This window comes from Scyliorhinus torazame, chromosome 6 (assembly GCF_047496885.1).
Source record: "Scyliorhinus torazame isolate Kashiwa2021f chromosome 6, sScyTor2.1, whole genome shotgun sequence".
Classification (NCBI taxonomy): domain Eukaryota; kingdom Metazoa; phylum Chordata; class Chondrichthyes; order Carcharhiniformes; family Scyliorhinidae; genus Scyliorhinus; species Scyliorhinus torazame.
Window position 1 is genome coordinate 195,797,723 of NC_092712.1, and position 23,240 is coordinate 195,820,962.

Genomic DNA, 23,240 nt, shown 5'->3' on the forward strand with positions numbered 1-23,240 from the left:
CCAACCTGATTGCTTACTCTGCAGTCCAGGCCATGAAGGTCAAACCACCCATCACGCCATCCCGGCTCAAGATGGTTGACTATAACAGGAACGTCATCCCGTCCATAGGATCTTGCCAGCTACAGGTGACTCACAAGAGGTACACGGCCACACTCCCCTTCGAAGTTGTCGGCTCATCAAAGGACTCGTTACTGGGCGCACAGGCGTGTAAGGTCCTTCACCTGGTACAGCGCATTATGTCTCTCTCTCCAGATGAGACATCCGACTTCCCGGATGCTGAGTTCCACGCAAATCTCCATTCCCTCCTTGCTCACAACCAGGAGGTTTTTGAAGGCATGGGGACATTGCCATACACGTACAAGATTCGACTCAGACCGGACGCCATCCCTGTCGTTCACGCACCTCGCAGGGTTCCTGCGCCACTCAAAGACCGCCTCAAGGCACAACTGCAGATTCTTCAGGACCAAGGGGTCCTATCCAGGGTCACGGAGCCCACGCCATGGGTCAGCTCCATGGTCTGTGTAAAGAAGCCCTCTGGCGAGCTCCGTATATGTATAGATCCAAAAGATCTGAATAACAACATCATGCGGGAACACTATCCCATCCCGAAACGAGAAGACCTCACCAGCGAGATGGCGCGAGCCAAAATATTCACTAAATTGGATGCGTCCAAAGGATTCTGGCAGATCCAACTGGACCCGGCCAGCCGAAGACTATGCACATTCAACACCCCTTTTGGCAGATTCTGCTACAACCGGATGCCATTCGGCATCATTTCGGCATCTGAAGTATTCCACCGCATTATGGAGCAGATGATGGAAGGCATCGAAGGGGTACGTGTATATGTGGACGATATCATCATTTGGTCCACCACTCCGCAGGAACACATGCATCGTCTACGACGTGTCTTTACCCGCATACGACAAAATGGCCTGCGTCTCAACCGTGCGAAGTGTGCCTTCGGCCAGACGGAGCTGAAATTCCTCGGGGACCACATCTCAAGGTCAGGGGTCCGTCCCGATGCAGACAAGGTTAGCGCCATCACAGCCATGCCACGACCGGCTGACAAGAAGGCTGTCTTAAGATTCCTGGGCATGGTCAACTTCCTTGGGAAGTTCATTCCCAACCTGGCTTCTCATACAACAAATATGCGCCATCTCGTAAAAAAATCGACAGAATTCAACTGGCACCAATCGCATCAGCGGGAATGGGAGGAGCTCAAGCACAAACTGGTCACGGCACCAGTGCTGGCCTTCTTTGACACGACTCGCCCTACAAAGATCTCAACAGACGCCAGCCAATCTGGTATTGGAGCGGTACTCCTGCAAAAAGACAGCACGTCATCATGGGCCCCGGTTGCGTATGCCTCACGAGCCATGACCCCTACCGAACAGCGCTACGCGCAAATCGAAAAAGAATGCCTGGGCTTGTTAACTGGACTGGACAAGTTCCATGACTATGTGTATGGCCTGCCACGATTTACGGTCGAAACTGACCACCGCCCCCTGGTCAACATCATTAACAAAGACCTGAACGACATGACTCCTCGCCTCCAGCGCATCTTACTTAAACTCAGGAGGTACGATTTTGAACTGATCTACACTCCGGGGAAAGAACTCATCGTGGTGGACACTCTTTCCCGAGCAGTGAGCACACCACCAGATGCGGAGGGGTTCGTGCGTCAAATTGAGGCACACGCAACTCTGACAGCAGCAAATCTGCCAGCTGATGATCCTAGTCTGGCCCACATACGCGCAGAGACGGCGACTGACCCCCTTCTGCAGCGAGTGATGCGCCACATGACGGAAGGGTGGCTAAAAGGGCAGTGCCCCCAGTTTTATAATGTGCGAGATGATCTCACCAACATAGACGGGGTCCTTATGAAATCACACAGGATCGTTATTCCGCACAGCGTGCGCCAGATGATTCTTCATCAACTACACGAAGGCCACTTGGGCGTCGAAAAATGCAGACGAAGGGCCCGGGAGGCGGTATATTGGCCGGGTATTAATGAAGACATAGCCAACATGGTGCTCAACTGCACAACCTGTCAGAGGTTTCAGCCGGCGCAACCTCCGGAAACACTTCTACCACACGAGATGGTGACGTCCCCCTGGGCGAAGGTGGGTGTTGACCTATTTCACGCGCTCGGCAGAGATTACATTGTTATTATAGACTACTTCTCAAACTACCCGGAAGTCATGCCTCTCCATGATCTGACGTCGTCCGCAGTCATTGGGGCCTGCAAGGAAACATTTGCTCGCTATGGCATTCCAAGGACTGTCATGTCAGACAATGGACCTTGTTTTGCCAGCCGTGAATGGTCGTCCTTTGCCGCAGCATATGGTTTCACTCATGTGACATCCAGCCCTCTGCATCCACAATCGAACGGGAAGGCTGAAAAGGGTGTCCACATCGCCAAGCGGCTCCTGTGCAAGGCGGCTGCTGCCGGATCGGACTTTAACCTTGCCTTGCTGGCCTATCGATCGGCCCCGTTATCCACGGGTCTCTCGCCAGCGCAGCTACTAATGGGTCGCTCCCTCAGGACGACGGTACCGTCCATCCTGGCACCAACGACAGACCATGAGGCGGTTCTTCGGAACATGCAACTGCAGCGTGATCGCCAGAAAAGTCGGTACGACACACGAGCGACGGACCTGCCCCCCCTGTCCTCCGGAGACAAAGTACGCGTCCATCAACCGTATGGTGGCTGGTCAGCACCGGCCGAAGTCCTCCGACAAGTGGCTCCCCGCTCGTTCCTGGTTCGCATGCCGGATGGTTCCGTGCGTCGCCGCAATCGGCGCGCCCTTCGCCGACTTCCACGCTCACAGCCACACAGCACACACACGCCAGATCCTCAACAGGCTTCCGAGGATGACTTTGTGGAGCTGCCGCACATCACGCCCTTTCCATCGCCACCCATGGCCATGCCTGCACAGCAGCCGGTGGTTCTTGATCCACCCTTGAGGCGGTCAACCCAAACTCGTCGCAAGCACATTAGACTGGACTTATAATACCGTTCATATGTTTAACAAGTTGCACAATTTTACATGATAACCTGTTGTTGTTTATCGTTCCAGAGGTCGTCTGACTGGACAACTGTTCAAGTTTTTTTTTTCTTCTTCTCTCGTTCGCATTTATGTTATGTTATGGTACAACTTGGCTCATGTGACGCACCCGACATCGCCCCATGTACATAGTTCCGTCATATGCACATGCTGCACACGACACACACACACTCCTAGATGCACTCACGACACGATCATATTTATCACCACGTAGGCACATATCTTTGTAAAAAGGGGGGATGTCATGATATTCAAACACACACATCATGATGGACACACTCACAGGCAAATCAGAGTACACAACACCACAACCAATCACAGACAAGAACACCAACCATATAAAAAGCACGAGCACGACACCTGGTGGTCAGTAGGTCTGGGGAGAAGGGAACAAGAAAGAGCTGTTAAAACACCACAAGCAGGGAACCCCCCACGTGCAGAGTGCAAAGACCAAACTGTAAATAGTAAGTTTAAATAAAGAAGCGTTGTACCATATGCAACTGTGTTGGCTCATCTGTGTGTCAGAACACCCAACACCACACCTTAGACTGCGAGCGCAATCCTGCAACTTCGGTGATATCACTGACTCCATGATCAGAGACCAAATCATTTTTGGAGATCACTCTGATCCTCTGGGAGAGCAGCTACTGAAGATCAAGCATATGACCCTGCCAGTCGCGATTGAAACATGCACAGTGCATGAGCACGCTAAAAATCGCTATTCCCAGTACAAAACGGCAGAAAATGATAAACTAGCCTCCCACGAGGCGGAGAGTGTGCAGGCCATCTCCCGGATGCAGCACCTCAACATTGCCGAAAGTGGCCATTTTGCACGCTCTTCCCGGGGCCCGACGCATGCGCGATGTGAACGGGATAACGAAGCGGCCGAAACTTGCACGGCGCAGGTGCAGACGTCTGAGAACCGCACTGCGCATGTGCAACGACGCACGGAGCGTCAGGATGCCGACGTCATGACGTGTTCGAACTGTGGCACCGCACATTTAAAGAAACACTGCCCTGCGAGAGGCAGACGCTGCTTAAACTGTGGGAAGCCAGGCCATGATGCAGCCCTGTGCAGATCTGCACCACCAGTCAGGAGCCAGCGCTCCCAATTCCGACGACGGCGCATCCAGAGTGTGCAACAACGCCTACAGGATTCTGATCCTGGCAGTGCAACGGATCCAGATGCTGAATGCATGGACAACCATGTGGGCATTATTACAAAGTGCGAATATGCCACATCAGACACATCGCAAGTCCAATCGATCCTAGCTGTGGATGCCGAGGACGAATGGCGAGCAGTGATGAAGGTCAACCACTGCCCCATCCAGTTCAAGCTGGACACAGGGTCTCTGCCAACCTTCTCTCACAGGCAGACTTCAGACACATTAAGAAGCCCCCCACAGTCCTTCCAGCTGCCTGCAAGCTCTTGGATTACAACGGGAATTCCATCACGGCACTGGGATCCTGCCATCTGCACGTATCTATCTGACACACACAAGCACGGTTACACTTTGAAATTGTTAAGCCGGACAGGGAATCCCTACTAGGTGCACACGCCTGCAAGCAGCTTAACCTCATTCAAAGGGTTTACACCACAACATCATCCCATGTGGATCTTCAGGCCAGCATCGACAACATCCTTGCCCAGTATCCTGATGTGTTTGACGGGATGGGCACGCTGCCGTATCGATACAAGATTCTGCTACGGCCTGATGCCAAGCCAGTGGTCCACGCACCACGACGTGTCCCTGCCCCACTGAGAGAGCGCCTGAAGGCACAGCTCAAGGATCTTCAGCAAAAAGGCATCATATCCAAGGTCACCGAACCGACTGACTGGGTCAGCTCGATGGTGTCCGTAAAGAAGCCTTCTGGGAACTGCACATCTGCATTGATCCCAAGGATTTCAATAAGAATATCATGCTGGAACACTACCCCATCCCGAAGCGGGAGGAACTCACGAGTGAGATGGCACACGTGCGCTTCTTCACCAAATTGGATGCATCACAGGGATTTTGGCAAATCCAACTGGAAGAGTCCAGCAGAAGGCTCTGCACCTTCAACACGCCTTTTGGCAGATACTGCTACAATCGCATACCATTTGGCATCACCTCGGCATTGGAGATATTCCATTGCATCATGGAGCAGATGATGGAAGGCATTGAAGGGGTTCGTATGTATGTGGACAACATCATCATATGGTTCACGACCCCTGAAGAACATGTGTCCCGTCTCCAGAAGGTATTCCGCCGTGTACATACCAACGGCCTAAAGTTAAACAGGTCCAAATGTTGTTTTGGAACATCGACGCTCAAGTTCCTAGGCGACCAGATCTCACAGCATGATGTGTGCCCGGACACAGACAAAATCAAGGCCATCGAGGCGATGAACATCACCGGGGACAAAAAAGCAGTGCTGCGCTTCTTGGGTATAGTCAATTTTTGGGGCAAGTTCATTCCAAACATGGCCACACACACAACGGCCCTACGCAGCCTGGTGAAAAAGTCAACTGCCTTTGAGTGGAAGGCGGCACACCAGACAGAGTGGCTGGAGCTGAAAGCCCAGCTCACCACTGCACCAGTCCTGGCATTCTTCGATCCGGACTGGGAGACAAAGTCATCCACAGGTGCGAGTCAGGATGGCATCGGTGCGGTGTTGCTTCAACGAGATGACACATCATCCTGGGCACCAGTAGCCTACGCATCAAGGGTGATGACGCCCACTGAAACCAGATATGCACAGTTTGAGAAGGAGTGCTTGGGTCTTCTCACCAGCATCCTCAAATTTCACCATTATGTCTACGGCCTGCCGACATTCACTGTCGAGACGGATCATAGGCCTCTGGTCCGCATCATCCACAAGGACCTGAACGACATGATGCCTCGGTTGCAGAGAATCCTGCTTGAACTTCGGAGGTATGACTTCAACTTGGTGTACACACCTGGCAAGGAGCTCATCATCGCTGATGCATTGTCCCGCTCCGTCACCTCGCGCAGTGATCCGCTGGAGATTATCCAGCACATTGAATCGCAGGTGCAGCTGTGTGCTAGCACTCTCCCGGCAACAGATGAGAAGGTAGTTCTCATCCGTGATGAGACAGCCAAGGACCCCTATTGCAGCGAGTCATCCACAACCTCACCAATGGCTGGCAGAAAGGGCAGTGCCCACAATTTTACAATGTGAAGGATGACCTGACGGTGATTGATGGTATCCTCCTCAAGCTGGACAGGATTGTCATTCTGCTCAGTCTCCAGAGGTTGGTGCTGCGCCAGATTCATGAGGGACACCTGGGTGTTGAGAAGTGCAGACGCAGAGCCCGGCAAGCTGTCTACTGGCCCGGCATCAGCCAGGACATCATGAACATCGTCCTGAACTGTGCTACCTGTCAGCAGTTCCAGCCAGCGCAGAGCAAGGAGATGCTTCAACAGCATGACATAGTGATCTCTCCGTGGTCCAAGGTTGGCATCGACCTCTTTCATGCGAATGGTCGCGACTACGTATTGATCATCGACTATTTCTCGAATTACCCTGAGGTGCTGAAGCTCCCGGACCTCACCTCTCGGACCGTCATCAAAGCCTGTAAGGAGACGTTCTCAAGACATGGCATCCCAATCACCATCATGAGCGACATGGCCCGTGCTTTAACAGTCGAGAATAGTCCACGTTTGGCAGGTCATACAATTTTCAGCATGTCACCTCCAGTCTGCACTATCCGCAGTCCAATGGAAAAGTCGAGAAAGGGGTGCACATTGTGAAACAGCTCATCTGCAAGGCTGATTCCGACATACACCTTGCACTGCTCGCGTACAGGGCGACTCCATCGTTCACTGGCATGTCGCCAGCTCAAGTCCTGATGAACAGGGACCTGCGGATGACGCTTCCAGCCATACACCTGCTCAACCTGGATCACCTCCCGGTCCTGCAGAAGATGCAGCAGCTCAGAGACCGTCAAAAGCAGGGCTATGATGCCCACGCCACCAATCTGGCCGTGCTATCCCCGGCAGACACTATCAGGATCAAGATACCGGATGGTGTGTGGTCTGCCCCGGCTGTCGTTGTTCGACAGGCCGCGCCCCGCTTTTATGTTGTACGTATGGCTGATGGCTCCATCGTGCGAAGGAATCGACGGGCACTGCGCAAAGTTGCCTGCCCGCAACCACTTTCTCCTCCATTTCCCTATGTTGAATTGCCACCTCCTGATACCTCGCACCATGAAGCCACCAGTCAGGCTTCCATCCCGCCTGTAAAGGCGCCGTCGTCCCCTCTGCCACCTCTCCGGCGGACGACCAGGATCAGACGCAAGCCTCAGAGACTGGACTTGTGAACGTTTGTTTTGTTTGCTCTGTTCTGTTGTCCTCCGTCAGTCACGTTAGGCAGACTCATTCACATGTAAATACATTCACATACGCCAACAAAGCATAAAAAAAGGGGAGATGTCATGATATGCAAACATGCAGCTAATGAACACATAGAATAGGACACGACCAATGAGCAGTCAGGACACTCAGGGGTGGTATCTCACTATAAAAGGGATGAGGCACTCACACCCCACCTCTTTCCACAGACCAACATCTGCAGAGTGAGACAGGGTCACACCCCAGCACATGGCTTAGAGCAAGGCTGGTTCAGTTAGACTGAGTTACTACATTTAGATTAGCAGAGAGTCAAATTCATTGAGAACTGTGCTAATAGTTCAATAAAACACATTGAACTCACTTCAAAGTCAGGAGCATCTTTTACTCAAAAATGCATCAAGTGTCAGCTTGTGTTATTCCAAATTACATAACACAACAGTGGTGACTTCAGCAGTTGAGTAACTGTTTCGGAGATTCTTAGTTCTGCAGTGTAGCAGTGGGGAATTGCCTTGCTTCTCTTTCAATTTGGCTTTGCTGTCTTGACTTGCTTCCAGCAATCAGAAAGCGACTTTACCTGCAAGCGGCAGGGATAGCAGTCAATGTTCTTCAGCTTTGATCCTCACAGCAAACACTAGCACAGAGGAACTATAACACCAAACTGGCACATAGAGACCGGAGTTGCAGTTGGTTTTGAGACACTAGATTCTGCAGGGTAGCTGGAAAGCTGTCCAATCTCCTTTAGCTTGTGGCTTTTGCTGAGTTTGACTTCCTTCCCAGCAACCAGAGAGATAGAGCAAAATCTCTTTTTCCTGCAAACTGCCTTTGCAGGGGTGACTGGCTGCTGTTTTTTCTTGTTTCTGTGGCCCACACTCTTGACACCCCAGCACCAGATACCCTGATCAGTTTGCAGCTGGCTTTTGAACCCAGCTCCCTGCCGATTCCTGGAAGGGGAAACCCACAAATATGTCAGGAATATAACTCAGAGGATGGTAGTAGTTTCTGCTGAGATGGCAGTCAACTTCCTTTATTTACACAGGAGATTCTGCATTGCCTCGTCCTTTGAAGTGTCTCTGTCTGAAAAAGGGTGCGGCATTCATCTGTCTCTCTCTCAGGACTGTGCATAATCCGCACAGGAACACTTCAGGCAGTCACTGGGTTACATTCTCATACTTTTATTCTCTGCCATCTTTGGTTTGTAGGGCCCTTTTTAAAACACATGTTTTATTTAAAAGTTTCATGTGTCCATACGTAAATCAGGGTTATAAACCACTGTTGTGACCACTTTGTTGACCAAACAATCTAGCTGCTACAGGTCACATGATTGACAAGTTCGCTACAGGTCCTGGAAATTTCCAACAACAGTTACATCACAAAAGTTCAACCTCATCCTTGTGGAATCTCACACCACTTATTGTGAAGACACATGTTGTATCTGTGAAATCTCAGATACTTCGACTAGCGTGTTAATCAAAACACTTCACCAGGGTGCCCTTATTTGCGAGATGAACAAAGGCCGGAGGTTCATTGTCCCATCCAGACCCCAACTTGTTAATGGGAAAAATAGGATATTCCTGTTTATCCAGGGTGATTCAATCAAGATCCATTGTTCTCTGAAACACCCTCACCTGTCTAGCTAATAGCCCATTATGGAGTCTGATGGCTTATTTTGTTGTCCTTCGTCCTGCTGCAAAACTGATCACCTGTGTCTGGAAATTCATTACGTATTCATAGCATGGTCTTGTTCTTTTGTGTAAATGCGAGTGGGTAATCATAAAGTCCCTATAGCAATAATGAATTTATATGTTGAATTGAGTGCTCTTGCAGATGGCCAGTATCAATTCAGTTGGGGCCTTATGTGGCAGTTTCTGTACCACACACAATATAGTCAGTGAAACCAGGGGCCAGCAGATGATCAATCTCTCCAGCCTGGACTATAACAAAGGGGAAGCTGTTGAAACTCGTGGGCAGCAGTGTAGTGCACAATGACTTACATGAGACAAGAAGCGATGAAGTCGATCTAGGCTTTATTAAGCGAGACTTGTCCCCAGCAGCTCAGCAACAGAATGAGGCTGCGGGGAGAAGCTCGAGCTCTTATACTCCGCCTTCAGGGTGGAGCCAGAAGTCGGCAGATCCAACCAGGACCCGGGACCTGTCAGCCAATAGCCTCTCGGTTTCACAGGTACAACATTACCCCTAATACATACCATCACAAGCAGATAGCACAGTGGTTAGCACTGTGGCTTCACAGCAGCAGGGTCCCAGGTTCGATTTCCAGCTGGGTCACTGTCTGTGCGGAGTCTGCACGTTCTCCGCGTGTCTGTGTGTGTTTCCTCCGGGTGCTCCAGTTTCCTCCCACTAGCTCCGAAAGTCGTGCTGTTAGGTAATTTGGACATTCTGAATTCTCCCTCTGTGTACCTGAATAGGCACTGGAATGTGGTGACTAAGGGCTTTTCACATTAACTTCATTGCAATGTAAGCCTACTTGTGACAATAAAGATTATTATTATATTATTATACCTGAAATCCTCCATTTATCTCTGATGGTGAATGCCCACATCATATGAATTCCATTTTTAAAGATCACATGATCTCAGCCTCTGGCCTTTGGAAAGTTTTAACATAGGTTAAAAATCCCTTCGCCAAATTGCTTGGGGCCGAGTGTGTATCGGATTTTTTCGGATTTCGAATATACTGCACAGATGCAGCACACATTGGGAACTGCGCATGTGCGGAATGTTGGGAACTGCGCATGTGCATGCACTCGGAAAAATGTGCAGATTTCAGAATTGTTCGGTTTTTGGAATTCCCGATCAGTGATGCTCGACCTGTATTACATTTCTAGTCTCATAACTTAGCCATTTTTTTAAACTTCAACCTGTAAACATCAAAGCAGGTCCCCAGGCTGACCAACCGTCTGCACCAAGTCTTAAGCATCGTCAAACCCTCTTTCTCTGGAAGGTTCTCGCCATTGCCTGCCGAGCACCATCAACTTTAAAGGAATTCCACAAAATCTTATTTCTCGCCGAACTTCAACTCCTCTGAGAAAGAACATCACTGAACTCTGGCTTTCTGGATTTTGGCGAACATGTGAACTGATATCCACACCTGTGGGGCTTTTTCTTTAAGTTATTCATATTTGTAAAAGATCCTAATTTCTATCTTTTTATTGCATGCTTGTGTGTATGTATGTGTGTGTGTATGAAGTTGCCAATATTCCCCGAGTTTGAATTCTGATTGAACCCTAAAATGAGTTTTGGTGAGTCCCTTTAAAAATTGACCTCTCAACCAATGGGTTTAGGGAAACACACCACCGTCAATTTCAAAAATTAAAAAAACTTTTGTTAACTAACAGATGATAAAGAAAAATAAAGGAGTTTAGTTTGCCTCCTTCTCATGTCCATAATACAGTTGATACTTCTTGTCTTTCCATCATTATTTTAAACTGAATTATGGTCACTGTTCATTATGTGGTCTCCTACTTTGTGTAACACTCGCCCTATTTCATTTCCCAGAACCAGATCCAACACTGCTTCCTTCATTGTTGAACTGGAAATATATTGATAGCAGATCCCTGCTTTAGAATAATACAAGTAAAATCTGTTTTGTTACACCGAGATTTCAGTCAAGGAAAAAGCTTCCTCCTCTTTGTATTCCAGCCCCCTTGAGATAAAGGCTAACATTTTATTAGCTGTTTTAATTACTTCTTCTACCTGTGCACTTAAAATATAGCTGTTTCAATTAATTTTTCTCTGGCTTCCATTTTTTATTCCTTGTCCCTTTCCCTTCCACTCCTCAACTCTTCCTTTGTCACATGGTTCTTATGTATTTCTATTTTATTTAGGAAAGCAAATTAATCCATTTTTATTTAATTTACAAGACTTCTCAATGTATTTGCTGATGGTTAATGTGGGTAATAACAGTTTTATATTGTCCTGTGCCTATTATTAACAATGCCTATTTTTAAAATCCAGACATTTTTGGGACCATTTGTTTCAGCACCAATCAAGGAACTGTTTGCTGCATCATCCAAAGTTATCTTCACTCCAATAACTGAAAAACAGATTTCACATAATAGGGACATAGAGGACAAGAACAAGAAGGTTATGCTGAACTTATATAAGAAACTGGTTAGATCTCAGCTGGAATATTGTGTACAGTTTTGAGTGCTACGTCATAGGAAGGATGTGAATACATTGGAGAGAGTGCAGAAGAGGTTTACAAGAATGGTTCCAGGGATAAGAAACTTCACTTACGAGGATAGATTGGAGAGTTTGGGACTCTTCTTCTTGGAGTTAAGAAGTCACAGTGGTACAGTAGTTAGCACAGCTGCCTCACAGTGCCAGGGTCCCGGGTTTGATTCAAGACTTGGCTGACTGTGTGGATTTTGCATGTTCTCCCCGTGTCTGCATGGGTTTCCTCCGGTGCTCAGGTTCTCTCCCACAGTCCAAAGATGTGCAGGTTAGGGGGATTGGCCATGCTAAATTCCCCTTGGTGTCCAAGTAGGTGCAGGTTAGGTCGGGTTACAGAGATAGGGCGGGGAATGGACTAGGTAGCGTGCTCTTTTGGAGGATCAGTGTAGACTCAATAGGCCAAATGGGCTCCTTTTGCACTGTAGGAATTCTATGGATTCTGAGGCTACAAGGAGATTTGATAGAGATCAAATCATGAGGAGGCTGGACAAAGTAGGTAGGGAGAAACTGTTCCCACTCATAAAATGATCAAGAATGAGAGGGCACTGATTTAAAGTGATACGCAGAAGAAGCAAATGTTATCTAAGAAAAAGCATTTTTGCACAGTGAGTGGTTTGGGTCTGGAATGCACTGCCTGGAAGTGTAGTGGAGGCAGGTTCAATCGAGGCATTCAAGAGGGCGTGAGATGTGTTATATTACCACAACTGGTAATATGTTGTATTCTTTGTCTTTTCTCCCTAAATGACATGATGTAGTGTTGACAAAGAATATACCAATCAAAAGATTGAAACAAAACTAATTTATTATTACACTACTAATTAAATGAAGTTCGCATCGTCTACTGAGCTATAGATGATAATAAATGATATTGAATCTGTATTACAGTATTCAATATTCTATCTAATTACTAACTACACTATGACTTGACCCTGTGCTATCTATTTATAATTAACATTCAATCTGCTCTCTCCATGTTCTTCTCAGCGTCTCCCAGAATTCCCTAAGAGGCTGTCTGAAATACAGAGAATTAGTAACACCCTCTCGTGTTTGATTTACACATAGATATAATTATTAACCCTTCACTAACCTGACTATATACATATCATTACAAGATGGTTACTTGAATAGAAACAATGCACTGGGGTATGGGGAAAAGGTAGGGGAATGTAGTAAACCATGATTTTCATTTGGAGAGCTGGTGTAGACGCAATGGGCCAAATTCTGTGATTCTGCGACATCTGGTAAAGCATCTTCACAAATTTTTCAGCCACTTTTATTGATTCTTTATTCCCCCAGGGTGAGATATTCTTCTCCATCGAGAATGCAATAACTGGCCTGATTGAGGTCTGACAGATCCATGGGGGCTGAAGAATTTGACTGTAAGTCAGAATTTAGTTTGAAACCATGAACACCAGAATTTGAATGGCATATCATATACCCACATTATCCATTTCTGGTTCACTCATTAAATACAAAATCAACAAAAATGAGCTAGCTCCTTATATTTGCTTTGTTTTATTGTTACTATATTTGTAATATTCATTTAAAAATCTACAGCAAGTTGATTGAAGTTTGTTAGCAATTAAAAGTTTTTTTGCAGTGCCTGAAATGAAAAAAATCTTAATTACAACTTAGGATAAGATAAATTAAATCAATTTTACATTACCCAAAGTTAATATTCTTACATTCTTATTTAATTCCCTTCATAACCTTGCTCCTCCCTCACTCTGCAGCCTTCTGCAGCCCAACAACCCCTCCACTAAAGTACTGAAGACCATTGCTCCCCCAATTCACCCCCACTCCCATTACACCACGAGACCTACCCGAGAGCCACTACCAGCCACGCAGTAGCCTGAAATGTGATCCCCATTGGCTGGTGTAAGTGCCTGGGGATGTTTAGCTTGCAATCGTAGTTTGCCAATCTAATTTAAATGAAGCCCAATGTCCAATACTGAGTGTGTTTGGGATAGGCTTGTTGCATCTTTTTTGCATCAGGGACCATAGTTCAATTGTTTTCTCAGACAAGGGGCTAATAAGCAAATTCCAGCGAGATAAAGTTTGGCATATGAATTTCAAAAACAAAAGCAAAGTCAAAGCAATAAATTGATATATTTTTTTTAAGTGCTTAATAAAAATGGCCATTAAAAAGTTCCAAGCAGCAGAGCTAACTAATAAAATCATTATTGTCTTTTTGCTTAAGGAGAAAAGCTAGAGACAGACCAGGCTCCAAGTCTTGGTCACAAGGGAAGGTCAGAGCTAAGGAGTTGGGTTTAACTCATACTGATCTTGCTTTTACATTTGGTGGCACTGACTCCAGGTTGGCCTCGGCAGAATTCATATGAAAGTGAGGTTTTCCTCTTCTCCTGGCCTGTTTTTTGGCGAGGTTTTAAAAAATTAATTTATGGGATGTGCGCATTGCTGGTTAGGCCAGCATTTATTGCCCATCCCCAGGTGCCCTTCAGAAGGTGGTGGTGCGTTGCCTTCTTGAAACGCTGCAGTCCTTGAGGTGCAGGTACACCCACTGTGCTGTTAGGGAGGGAATTCCAGGCTGTTGCCCCAGCAGCAGTGAAGGAACGGCGATATACTTCCAAGTCAGGGTGGTGAGTGACTTGGAGGGGAACTTCCAGGTGGTGGCGTTCCCAGATATCTGCTGCTCTTGTCCTTCTAGATGGTAGTAGTTATGGGTTTGGGAGGTGCTGTCTTGGTGAGTTATTACAGTGTATCTTGTTGATGGAACATACAGCTGCCACTCTTCATCGTTGGTGGAGGGATTGAATGTTTGTGGAAGGAAGAGCAATCAAGCGGGCTGCTTCGCCCTGGATGGTATCAAGTTTCTTGTGTTGTTGGAGGCAAGTGGAGAGTATTCCATTACATTCCTGACTTATAGATGGTGGACAGGAAGTGAGCTACTCATCATAGGATTCCTAGCCTTTGATCTGCCCTGGTAGCCACAGTATTAATATGGCTAGGTTAGTTCAGTTTCTGATTAATGGTAACCCCCAGGATGTTGATTGTGGGGTAATGCCATTGAATGTCAAGGGGCGGTGGTTAGATCCTCTCTTCTAGGAGATGGTCATTGCCTGGCACTTGTGTGGCACAAATTTAACTTCCCACTTGTCCGCCCAAGCCTGGATATTTTCGGGGTCTTGCTGCATTTGGACATGGACTGCTTCATAATGAGGAGTCACAAATGGTGCTGAATGTTGTGCAGTCATTCACAAACATCCCCACTTCTGACCTTATGATGGAAGGGAAGTCACCGATGAAGCAGCTGAAGATGATTGGGCCTAGCACATTACCCTGAGGAGCTCCTCGCTTTTGTGGAGGATTAGGGAGGACGGGTGTGTGTGTGTGTCCAGCCCATTTCCACGTGACTGCGCCGCCTACTCCGATTCCTACGGGATTCCCCCGCCCACTCCCACGGGACTCTGCCACCCGCTCACACAGACACGCCCACTCACACAGACACGCCCACTCACACAGACACGCCCACTCACACAGACACACCCACTCACACAGACTCACTTGTCATGTTTGTAATAAGTTCAGAGGCAGATGTCCCTTCACCAGAATCTCTTTTATTAACAAAACCAACAGCAGAACAACCAGGTGCATTCAGCTTGCTGTCTACACTGGGTGTGCAGAGGTTCTGATACTCCCTGTTCTATATAAAAAAGAAGTTCCCTGATTGGCCCACTAATCATTGAACTCAAATTCCAATTGGCCAATCTCAAAGGCGTGGTCTAAATCATTACAATGTTCTTGTGCACTGGCCAATAGGAATGATGAACTTCAGAACATCTAGTTCTTGACTAGTTCAAATAATTTATTATGAAACAACTGTGTGGTAAAGATCACTGTAATAAATATATTCCAAACTACTAACACTAATTAATTGTTCTACAGCTACTGCAAAATACGTTTATCCACCAACACGACTTACTCCCAACTCCCCCCAGGCACAGTCACATGGTAGGTTTACACTGCCACCTGCTGGTCGGAGGTTGTGTACATTGTTATATATAAGATTGCTTGTGCATATCATCACATCACTCACCTAAACAGACACATTCATCAACACAGACTCACTCACCTACACAAATTCACTCACTCACACTGACTTGCTCACTCACACTGACTCACTCGCCTACACAAATTCACTCATCCATACTGACTCACTCACCTACATAAATTCACTCACTCACACTATTGCCTTTTATCCTTTATGTGAACCACAAGTTGTTTCTTATGTTGACCAAATGACCACACAACCAATATGTTAGCTCAAAACACAGTTTATTAATAACATAAGACTTGTATCTCTGTGCAATAATACACGTAGCTCCATACTAAACTACACCTAACAACTAAGATGACCTTCACTTAACTTCGAGTGACCGGCACTGTGCGAGATGAGGCCTTTATCCGGGTCCACGTGGTCGGTCGGGAGTTGTTGAGTTCGTCTCAGCTGGACTCGTCCTTCAGGATGGTCATGGGTCCTTGAACTTGGTTGTTCTGCTACAGTTGGTCGCACACAGGCCGGTCCCAAATGAGATTGATCTCTCGTGCGCAGGGCTTTTTATCCTTCGTCTCTTTCGCGCCCTTTTGGGCGGTCCTTACTCCAGGTCCAATGGACCGATAGGGTTTTCGATCACCTTCATCGATCTTAGCCAATTAGGGGACGGATAGCTCGATGGCTGGGCGGGTCCTAGCTATCATTGTCCCAGGCACGTAGGCCTTTCCAAATAAGGGGATTGGCGCCGGTTAGTCTGCTATCGTTGATGGTCCTTAATGCAAATGCTATTGTCTTGAGGAAAATGGTAATTGATTCTCAATGGATGCAAGTTTCAGCCAAGTCTGGTTTCTTTGCACAATACACAGAGGCTGTGTACCTGTCTGTGTCCCAAATTGACCACAATTCCCATGATCCTTTGCAGGTGGCCATTTTACATGGCTACAACACTGACTCACTCATCTACACAAATTAACTCACTCACACTGACTAACTCACCTACACAAATTCACTCACTCACACTGACTCACTCATCTACACAAATTCACTCACTCACACTGACTCACTCACACTGACTAACTCACCTACACAAATTCACTCACTCACACACACTAACTCACCTACACAAATTAACTCACTCACACTGACTAACTCGCCTACACAAATTCACTCACTCACACTGACTAACTCACCTACACAAATTCACTCACTCACACTGACTAACTCACCTACACATATTCACTCACTCACACTGACTAACTCACCTACACAAATTCACTCACTCACACTGACTCACTCACCTACACATATTCACTCACTCACACTGACTAACTCACCTACACATATTCACTCACTCACACTGACTCACTCATCTACACAAATTCACTCACTCACACTGACTCACTCATCTACACAAATTCACTCACTCACGCTGACTAACTCACCTACACATACTCACTCACTCACACTGACTAACTCACCTACACATATTCACTCACTCACACTGACTAACTCACCTACACATATTCACTCACTCACACTGACTCACTCACCTACACAAATTCACTCACTCACACTGACTAACTCACCTACACAAATTCACTCACTCACACTGACTCACTCACCTACACATACTCACTCACTCACACTGACTCACTCACCTACACAAATTCACTCACTCACACTGACTAACTCACCTCCACAAATTCACTCACTCACACTGACTCACTCATCTACACAAATTCACTCATTCATACTGACTCACTCACCTACACAAATTCACTCACTCACACTGACTCACTCACCTACACAAATTCACTCATTCATACTGACTAACTCACCTACACAAATTCACTCACTCACACTGACTCACTCACCACACAAATTCACCCACTCACACTGACTAACTGATGCACCATGAATTACACACGAGGCAAGTTGTAGAAAACAAAGCAATGGTTTTAATTCTCTAAGATGTAGCCTGTCTGCTGCTGAACCCAGATTGGAGACAGGGCTACAGATCAGTCAACTATACACAACACCCAGTGGGGCGGAGCCACAGAAGAACAACAATATATAACACAGTGAGTAACAATGGAACAAATAGTAACAGAGAATATATACAGCACTGTAAGTAACAGTGGAACAACAATGGAATTTGCCAGTGGGGCCAATGTTGGTGCAGGTTGGGCAGAGGATGCCACGCTGCTAAACTGACACCCAGAAAATAGGCACAATACATGCCAATTTCCACTCAATAATGTTTCATGCACTGCATGAAGATCATTTTTGAGCGTAATTTATATAATTGTTATAATATTTATTCCTGTTTCTGTATCAGTACAGTTGGAGGAAAGAAATGAGACAGAATGGCAGGACTGTGGGGAAAGACACTATTGCCTGAACAGATTGAACCTGCTAACCGCTTTACGTGAAATTCAGGTCATATATTGTGATTTACATTCCACAGCTACATCTTGTTGCAATAACGTAAAAGAAATTATAGTCTAGTCAAGGAATGTACAGAAATACAGAAGAAATGACTAATTGTCATTTTATTTCAAACATAATGAGGTTTATTTTATGCAACAGATGTTAAGTTAGTAGTAAAAATAAAATCTGGAGCATGTAACCTTTTTACAATATCCCAAACGTGATTGTGTAATTTTCAGCAACACTGTTTGTACAAATACAGGATAATGTTCTTCATAGTTGGCTATTAAGTATTTATTGTATGTACATAAGAAAAAAATCGCAGTGTTACTAAAAGTGATATTGCTTCACAAACATATTTCTTAAAATGGTGTGATTCACCCAGGATGGATGACATCCAATTCATCATTATCAAGTTCAAGAGAATTTGGGAAGACTGTCTCATCTGTTTATAGACAATTTATGCCCAAGAAAGGGGGAAAAGTGTCTTTCCATTGCAATCTTGCATTCCCTGGAGGCAGTCAATGCTGCTTGGAAAGCCACTACACAAACACATTTTCCCTCTTCTGACAGCTGTGAGAATTAATTGTGTTTGAATGGCTACAAATGGTGGACAGAGGAAATATTTCCCCTGGAGTATATGTGAACCTGGAAACACAACAATAATCATATCACAAATAAATCTGATCAATTACTCAGCCTGATTTATTAACAAGAGCCGATATTTTCCAGCTGGCCCACCAGGAAAGCCTGTTGACAATGGCGGGACTGGAAGATTCTGCTGCAGGCCAATGGCAGGCCACCTCCCCAGCTACAAAAAGCTATGCTGGGGATGGAAAACTCTCCCAGCTATTTTATTGTGGATAAAATTAATTAATTTTTCCTTTAACCTGAGAATTTAATGAATGTTGGCGAATTCCTCTCAATATTAATGAATGAATAAATTACCCTCTGTCAACAGGTAATTTAAGTAATAACAAAGGCAGATCTCAAAAGAAGATACTTAAGAAAGGTTGACTTTACCATAAAGTGTATGGGAACAATCACTTAGGGGGATTTTCCACCCCTGATTTTGGCGGGCGGGAATGATGGCGAGGGCATCCCGTGGAGAATCCAACGGGAGTTCCAAGCAGCTTTTGCACTGTCGGGATTTCCTGTTCCGATTGTCCCAGCCCCCACCAATGATGTAATGGGGTTCGTTCCATGAAAGGTCAGTTTTGTGAGGGCCACGAAGAATCCAGCACGAGTTTTAAGGATGCAAAGTAATAACATTTATTGACAATAACATATATATATATATAACAGCAGCAGCAACTTCCCTTGCTGCACACTCCTTCCTGCTGGTTCCAAACTGGCCAGCTTTATTTATACATGGAGTTTACTAATGGTTTCTCCGCCCCCCTCATTGGGGAAGCTCATACTCCCACAGGATTGTGGGATTGTCATTAGTCCCCAGCCAATGGTAAGCAGGCAGGTTATAACATCCCTCACCCCCAAAGTCCAAGGAATCCACCGAAGACCCTGGCGAAGGAGGGCGTCGGACTCATTTTGCCGCAGGCCGGACACCATTTGCACGCGGCGCTGGATCAGGCGGCGTGTAACGAGACTGGCGTTTCCGTGATGAACGGCGTAACGGTTGTACATCCACGGCCCATGGGCCCGAGGATTCCCCCTCTGATGCGTCCTGTGTCTCCATCTCGGAGTCAGAGTCTGCTGCCTCTGTCACCTCGGCGTTTCTATCTCCGCGCGGTTCTGTAACGACCTGCGCAGGCTTTGAGTGAGGGACCAGAGGAAGATTGTGAGGACTACCTTCCATTGTCTCTGGTCTCTGTGGCTGTAGCAATGAGCTCCGGGGGCGGGGAATCTTTGGAAAGGATAGTCTTCTGGACCGAACGTGGTCTACATGTTTGCGCTGGAGACGACCCTGGGCTTGCACCTGGTAAGATATAGGGCCCGTTTGGCGAACGATTACGCCAGGAACCCACTGGGCACCACCAGCAAAATTCCTAACGAACATTGGGTCATTGGGCACAAACTGCCGAATCGGCCGATGCTGAGAAAAACCCTGTCCCTGCCGTTCTTGTGTGCGGCGTACTTTTGCGCCAATGTCCGGGAAAACCATACTAAGGCGGGTGCGAAGTCTCCGGACCATTAGGAGTTCTGCGGGAGCTACCCCAGTCACCGCATGGGGGATGGTCCTATACGAAAACAAAAAGCGAGCCAGTCTCGTGTCCATTGATCCGGAAGACTGCTCCTTTAGGCCTCGTTTGAATGTCTACACTGCGTGCTCTGCCAACCCATTTGAAGCCGGGTGGTAAGGGGCAGTGCGGATATGGCATATGCCGTTCATCTTCATGAACCTCGCAAACTCCTCACTCGTGAATGGAGTGCCGTTATCCGTGACCAGCACCTCGGGGAGGCCATGCGTACTAAAGGACAAACGCATCTTCTCAATTGTTGCGCAGGTTCATGTGCCTAGCATCTTATGCACCTCTAGCCATTTAGACTGGGCGTCGATTAATAGAAGGAACATGGATCCTTGAAAAGGGCCGGCGAAATCCGCATGCAAGCGCGCCCAAGGCCGCCCTGGCCATTCCCAGTGATGTAGGGGCGAGGCCGGCAGAAGCTTCTGATGCTCCTGGCAAATGGAACAGTTTTGGGCCACCTTCTCAATGTCGGTGTCGAGGCCTGGCCACCAGACATAACTCCGGGCCAACATTTTCATTTTGGTCACACCTGGATGCCCATTGTGCAAGTCGCTTAGTATCTGCTCCTGTCCTTTTTCCGGGACAATCACACGCGTCCCCCACAAGAGAATGCTGTCTTCCACGCTGAATTCTGAAAGCTTGGGGGAAAATGCCCGCAACTCGCCTGGGAGCTGTCTATGCTGCCCACCATACAGGACTATGTGCCGAACCTTTGACAGGACTGGCTCCGTCTGGGTCCACTCACGGATCTGTGATGCCGTGACAGGCAAGGTGTCCATAAAATTTAGGGTTGCAACCACCTCACCAGTCGTGGGGGTCGACATGGGGCTGGTCGATAAAGGCAATCGGCTCAGTGCGTCGGCATTCACTATCTGCGTTCCTGGTTTGTGCTCCAGAGACTACTCGTATGTAGCAAGCAACAAAGCCCAGCGCTGGATCCGTGCGGAAGCAATGGGCGGTATTGGCTTATCCTCTCTGAAAAGTCCCAGCAGAGGCTTATGATCAGTCACGATAGTGAAATGGCGGCCATACACGTACTGGTGGAAGCGTTTCACCGCAAAAACCACTGCCAGGCCCTCCTTTTCGATCTACGCATACTTTTTCTCCGCTGCAGTCAATGTGCGGGAGGCGAAAGCTATCGGCCGCTCGGCCCTGTTCTCCATCTTGTGGGACAGGACGGCCCCAATTCCATCCGGGGATGCATTACATGTGATGAGCAAAGGCTTTCCAGGATCATCGTGGGTTAGTAACCGAGATGACGACAATTGTTGCTTTACCCGCCGGAAAGCGGTTTCTTGCGGCTGACCCCAAACCCAGGTGTGATTTTTCTTTAGCAGAAGGTGCAACGGGGCCAGCGTAGTTGCCAGATTGGGGAGGAACTTCCCGTAATAGTTTATGAGACCGAGAAAAGAACAAAGATGCAAAGTGTCAATCGGGGCGGGGGCCTGTTGAATCGCGCGCACCTTCTCTGCGACGGGGTGCAAACCTTCGCGGTCCACCCGATAACCTAGGTAGACTACTTCCTTTGCCTGAAATACGCACTTTGTGCGACGTAAATGGACTCCAGCCTCCGAAAAGCGTCAAAGGACAGCCTCCAGATTTTCCAAATGTTCCTGCTCCGACGTCCCTGTAATCAAAACGTCATCTATTAGACAGCGACACGCGGTAAACCTCTCAAAATGCCCTCCAGAACACGTTGAAAAATAGCGCAGGCAGAGGATACTCCAAAGGGCAATCGTGTATATTCATACAGGCCCCGGTGTGTATTAATCGTTACATATGGTCGGGAGGCAGGGTCCAGCTCCAACTGTAGGTAGGCGTGAATCATATCTAATTTTCTGAACGAGAGTCCACCTGCAAGCTTCGCGTAGAGATCCTCTATGCGAGGCATTGGATATCGGTCGAGTCGGGAAGCCTTATTCACTGTAAGTTTATAGTCGCCACACAAGTGAACTGTGGCATCTGGCTTCATTACAGGTACAATTGGTGCTGCCCAGTCAGCGAAACGGACGGGCCTGATAATACCCAAACTCTCCAAACGAGTGAGCTCCACTTCTACCTGAGCTCCACGAGCAAGGCGTAAGGCACCGGGCATGCCCGGAAATAGCACGGCGTGGCTCCTGGTTCGACTTGGATACGGGCTACAGCCCCTTTTATTTTCCCCAAACCGGGCTGGAATACATCTGGGTATCGTCCTAGTACCTCAGTCAACCCTCCAGAAACTGTTTGGAGGATGTGCTGCCATTGCAACCGCAAATGGCGCAACCAGTCCTGACCCAACAGGCTGGGCCCATGGCCGCGCACCACGATAAGTGGGAAACGCCCCTCCTGGCGTCCATAAACAACAGGGGTCATTGTAGTTCCTGCGATGTCCAGTGGTTCCCCCGTGTAGGTGGCCAACCTGGCCTGTGAGTCGGTTAATGTAAGGGTCTGTATACCCTGCTTGATGCGGTCGAATATCCTCTGGGCGATCACGGAGACCGCTGCGCCAGTGTCCAACTCCATCTCAAGCAGGTGACCATTGGTCCGTACTGTCACCTTAATGGGGGCCACACGGGGAGCTGCCACACAATGCAGCTGCAGGCAGTTGTCCTCCGTCTCCATGTCCTCAGGAGTAGTTGCCGCAGGTTCATCCACATGGAAGGTACAGCCCCTGGGCTGGTCCCAGTTTCGGTCAGAACAACGGCGCCTCTGGCGCCCCCAGGACTGGCGTCCGCGACGGGGTCGGAGCCTACAAGTCTGACACGGACACGGCTCCTCATCCATTGGTTCTGGAGAAGGCTCCCTTCGGGGAGGAGTGTCCGATGGCCACTGGCGTCGATCCGGACGTTGCCTCGCCCAAGGTACCGCAGGAGTGCGGGGGGACGCTTTCAGACGGAAGGGGTTGCGCCCCAAGGCATGCACCTCCATTCCCTGTAGCTCCTGCACTCCTCATTCTGCGCTCTCTCGGGACAATACTATTTGAATGGCCTGTT